The following is a 5695-nucleotide window of genomic DNA, read 5'->3' on the forward strand; positions in this document are numbered from 1 at the left end:
AATTTCAGGTGGAAATTAATCTGGCCACCTCTTGTTCCCTAATGGATTTTGATCTACTTCTGCACACTGTGACAATTCCTGGCATGGTAAGTGATGTCTGTTTTGAAGAAGGCTGTAATTATGAAGTCTGCGGGGAACTGTGGGTCAGGCCAGAGATGCAATGACATAGCTCTTACTAGACCAGAAAAACAGGAATGACGAGGACTCCTGACACTGCAGCAGCAGTGACAGATCAGCAAGGAAAATCCTTGCAGCAGAACTGTCTCTATTTTGTTCTTTTTGAGCTATGGAAAAACATCTCACTAATTTTTGTAACTAGAATATCATTTACTGCTCCCCTTCCAAAATTCCGAGGCCTGTGCTGTCCCTGAGGACAGGACACACAACCATCTCCTGGTGACAGGAACCAGCCCCACTGTGCCTCAAGGTGTGTGTGTTCCTCAAAAGCCTTTTTTGACCTCAAAGAGCTGCACAGACCTTTTCCAAACCAACCCCAGGGTTAGGTTAGTCCTGCTCCCTTCTGCTTGTTGGGACTGAAATTCTCCACCCTTATCTCATGGTCTCCTTTTATTCACCCGTTTTGGCACCCTGTCCCTGACCAGCAGCTCCTGACTCAGGATGTGCCCAGGTAACATTACCTCCACCTTTCCTGGAGAGCTTTCCTGCTCCCGCAGGGCAGGATCTGTTCCCGAGGGCTGTGCCTGTGTCCCAGCCCGGGACGGGCTCGGGGTGGGTTCGGTTCCCGCAGGCTTTCCCTGGTTTTCCAACCCAGGATGGTCTCGCTCAGGTGGGTTCGGTTCCTGTGGGCTTTGCCCGGTTCTCCAGCCTGGAACACTTTCCCCGGGGCTGGGTTCTGTTCCCGCAGGCTTTGCCCGGTTCTCCAGCCCGGGATGGTCTCGGGGTAGGTCCGGTTCCTGCGGGCTTTGCCCGGTACCCGTGTCCGGCCCGGTCCTGGCCGGTTCTCGGCAGGGCCGTGTTCCCCTGGCAGGGCTGTGTTCACTTCACAGGGCTGTGCTCCCCTCGCAGGGCTGTGTTCCCCCGGTTCTCGGCAGGGCCGTGTTCCCTGGCAGGGCTGTGTTCACTTCACAGGGCTGTGTTCACTTCACAGGGCTGTGCTCCCCTCGCAGGGCTGTGTTCCCCTGGCAGGGCTGTGTTCACTTCACAGGGCTGTGCTCCCCTGGCAGGGCCGTGTTCCCCTGGCAGGGCTGTGTTCACTTCACAGGGCTGTGCTCCCCTGGCAGGGCCGTGTTCCCCTGGCAGGGCCGTGTTCCCCTGGCAGGGCTGTGTTCACTTCACAGGGCTGTGTTCCCCTGGCAGGGCTGTGTTCCCCTGGCAGGGCTGTGTTCCCCCGGTTCTCGGCAGGGCCGTGTTCCCCTGGCAGGGCTGTGTTCACTTCACAGGGCTGTGCTCCCCTCGCAGGGCTGTGCTCCCCTCGCAGGGCTGTGTTCCCCCGGTTCTCGGCAGGGCTCTGTTTCCCTCACAGGGCTGTATTCCCCTGGCAGGGCTGTGTTCACTTCACAGGGCCGCGTTCCCCTGGCAGGGCCGTGTTCCCCCGGCTCCCCAGGCAGGGCCGTGTTCCCCCGGTTCTCCTGGCAGGGCTGTGTTCCCCAGGCAGGGCCGTGTTCCCCAGGCAGGGCCGCGCTTCCCTCGCAGCCCCCCCGGGCCCTGGGGGATCGGATCAGAGCGGGCGGTGCCCGCAGCCCGGGGGAGGCAGCGCCGGGCCCGCCGCGTTAATTGAGCCGTGGCGGCGGCTCCGCTGCGCTCCGACCGCGGCGGCGGCGGCGGCAGCGCCCGGGGGGACCGAGCGGCGCCAGCCCGGGCCGGCCCCCGGCCCAGCCCCCGGGCCGAGGCACCGAGGCTGCCCGCCCGGCCCGCGTCCCGCCGGGGTGGATACGGGGTGGAACCGGGGGGGATCCGGGATGGACCCGGGATGGATCAGGGATGGGCCCGGGATAAATCCGGGATGGATCAGGGATGGATCAGGGTTGGGCCCGGGATAAATCCGGGATGGAACCGGGATGGGCCCGGGATGCCGCCCTGGCCCGGGATGCCGCCCCGGCGGGAGGAACCGAGGGGAGCCCCCCGAGCTGCTGATGTGCCGGGAAGGAGGAAAATTCTAAAATTCTCCCCTAATTCCCGTCCCCGCTGTGAAAGTAATTGTGCACGGTGGAGCGTTCCCAGAGATGGCGCTGGGATTAGGGGAAAACCTCTTCGCTCGCTGCTTTGATTCCGGAGAGGAGATAATCGGATTACTCGCAAAGTCCCTCTGATGCGCAGCCTACACGGGAAGTACAATGCCGCATTGTTTTGTCTCCCCGCCGATCCCCACACCCTGCCAGAGACACACCTGGAGATGTTCTTTCTCTTTAGCACGGATTTTTAGTTATTTCCCCCCTGTTTTCCGTGTGTACTCACCACAGAAATTAAAGGAGGGGCTGCAGGAAGGGCATCCTGAAAGTGTTTAGAAATAGGGGAAAAATTCCTCTTCTGGGAATCCTGGAGTCAAATATCAAATGTGAGGAATGGGGTGGAGGGATCGGGAAGGTGTGGAACTGTCCCCAGGTGGGGATCACCCACAGGCAGGTGGAGACCCTGTTTGACGCATCCTGCCCGTGGCACAACTCCAGCTTGTTCTGCACAAAGCACGGCCCTGGCAGGTGCTGATGGCAGCCAAACAAATGTGAAATAGGTTGTGATAAAGGGAGTTCTCCTGGGAAGTGGAGAAAGCAGCGATAAATATCTTGGAACTGCTGGATCGCAGGAAGAGTGAAGATGTGTTTGTTGGAGCACTTGGGGACTGCCCTCCAATGCATCAAATGTTTCATCTGGGGGCCTGATGAAAGCCTAAGATTTCAGTTAAGTTTGCTTTCCTTTTTCTTTTCAGCATTTTCCTCTCCAAGGATAGACATTTGCATATCCCAAGGAGTCACAATAAATTTGGTGCTATTTTGGGACCTTTGTTCTAAACGTGGTGAAGGAAGACATGATTTTGGGTCCCGTCTCAGCTGATCTGGGTTAGAACTTGATGGCTCCATTTCTTCCTTGTCTCTGGCTCTTTCTGCTAAGATTTCAGTTAAGTTTGTTTTCCTTTTACTTTTCAGTATTATCTTCTCCAAGGAGGGACATTTGCCTGCCCCAAGGAGTCACAATAAATTTGGTGCTACTTTGGGACCTTTGTTCTAAATGCGGTGATTTCGGGTCTCCTCTCAGCTGATTTGGGTTAAAACCTTGTGGCTCCATTTCCTCCTTATCTCTGGCTCTTTCTGCTGCCAGCAACCTTCCTGCTCAACCCCTTTTCCAGCGTCTGCTTCCCAAGCATCCACAGCCACAGCCAGGCCTCAAACTTCTCAATCTTCCCCCGGAGCAGCATCCATCCAGTGCTGGGCCTGACTCCGTGCCAGGGCTTCCCTCCTCCTCCTCCTCCTCTGCCCGGGATGCTCTGAGCTCCATCCTCCTCCTGCTGAGCTCCACACACGCAGTTTGCTCCCAGCAGCTCGGTGACAGGAGCTGGCAGCGTGCTGGGGCTGTCACTGCCTCCAAAACGGGATTTTCACCCAAAACCTCGCTGGCAAACGGCACAGGAGGCATGGCCCAGCCCAGCTGGGGACCCTGGCAGGGAGGAGAGCAGGAGGGAGCTGTAATTAAAGATGGAAAAGCCATCCTTGCCGTGCAGCATGAAATAGGAGCGAGGCTGAGGGGCTGGCTGCCGGCGATCCGGCCGTGGCAGCATGAAAAATGAGGAGGAGCGCGATAAGAAACTAATAATTTATGTTCCAAGCACAGCCTCGCACCAGCACGGAGGGAAATTCATGCCAATAACTCCTACTAACTCAGAAAGGCACGCAATCTTTTATTGCACAAATTATTAACGACCAGGAAATAAATGACTCTGTAATCAGGTTGGTGCTGCCGGCGCTCCTCGCCTCTCCTTCGTTTGTGTAAATTCTGCAGCCAGCAAAGCTGAGGCAGGGGGAAGTTGTAGGGCCCAGCGCCTGACAACAGGGCAGATTGAACAAGGTTCTGGCATCTCTGTCTGTCTGAGATGGGTTTGCTCCACAGGCATTGCCCCAAAGGAGCTCTGGAGGCGCACTGGGCTCCTGCTCTGGGTGTCCAGTGCAGAACGACTGGAACAGCCAGAGAAGAGCACAACTGGCAGCTCCCAGTGCCTCCTCTGTCTTGTCTCATATATCCAGTGTTCTATTGCCATCATGGTGCAAGGATTCCATATCACCAGAGCTTCACACCTCCTTGTTGTTTCTCACAGGCAGCTCCTCCAAGTGCTGACTGTTCCTGTCCTTGCAGCAGCCATCATCTGACTCCAGGTCCCACCAATCCTCTCTTTCATACCGCTGTTCTTATTGGCCACAGGTGTGGCCTGTTATATCTGGCCTGCTCCTAATCTTCAGTAATTGGTGCAGCTGCAGCTCGTTGGGGATAAGATTACATTGCATACCACCTTCATTTACCCAAACTGTGTCCCCCTACACTCTGGGCCCTGGCCTTCTCCAGGCTCCTTTCTCCACGTCCTTCCTTTGCCCTTGGGCTGCTGCTGTTGCATTCCCCGTGCTCCTGCTCTGCTTTTTCAGCATTTGTGCTCAATGCTCAGAGGTGCTGAGCACCTCCAGCAATCACCAGAGGTTCTGGAATTAGGGATCCTCAGGCCAAGGGGAATGTGGCCCTTGTACCTGCATGGGGAAAGGAGCACGAGGAGTTTATTTACCTGGAAACACAGCACGGAACACTTCCCTACCCCTGCACATCCTGTGATCTGTTCTGAGGGACAATCTTTATTGGGATGATGAAGAAAAGGAGTACTGATGAACATGAGACATCCTGAAGAGAAAAGTCCTGCCTGTGACAGCCCAGAAAAAGGAAAGCCCCAGGCTGGGATGTGGACAGGAGGCTGTGGGGAGGCTCCTGGCTCTAACTCCCTAGGTGTGCTGTGCTCTAGGTGAGCTCTGCCGGCCCAGGTGAGCTCTGATTCCCCAGGTGTGTTGATTCCCCAGGTGAGCTCTGCCAGCCCAGGTGAGCTCTGCCAGCCCGGACCCCTGGCTCAGCCCCTCTCAGCCCCTGGCCGAGCTTTGCAGGTGATGTCTCCTCGCCAAACAGGACCCTGGAGGATGGGAGTTCTCTGGATGGCACCAGCAGCTCCCCTGTGTTCCTCACCTGGTGGAGGACACTCCTGAGAGGCTGAGACTTCTCTCCCCTGCACTCCGCTGCCCTGTTTTGATTATGTGCACCATATGATAAGGGAGAAAAATGTTCCCATTGTTAATTCAGCCCATTTGTTATCGGTGGCACCATCTCCCTGATGGCTTCATCTGCAGGGAGGAGGGAGAGCTGCTCCCCCTGCCCTGCTTTATGGTCAGGGGGTGCTGGGGAGGCTGCAATAATGAATAATGTGCAGATTGTTCCTGGGCCTGGGAGTGTTTTATTAAGGCAGGTTTTTTTAGACTGAATGCCCAATCACCACAGAACCATGAAACTCAAATTGCCTCACAGCTCTCTCATGAACATAGTTTTAATCTCATTGACCTGTCGTTATACTACAACACATAAATCCACATTTGGAGATCTTATGTCCAACCATAAATTGGGCTGGCAGACTTCCGACCAACAGAATAAAACTGTCTCCTCTCAGGGGGGGTTTATTCATCAGGGCTGGGGGGCAGTCAGCTTTTCTTAATGAACCTTT

The sequence above is a fragment of the Ammospiza nelsoni genome, chromosome 22, assembly GCF_027579445.1.
Source record: "Ammospiza nelsoni isolate bAmmNel1 chromosome 22, bAmmNel1.pri, whole genome shotgun sequence".
Lineage (NCBI taxonomy): Eukaryota > Metazoa > Chordata > Aves > Passeriformes > Passerellidae > Ammospiza > Ammospiza nelsoni.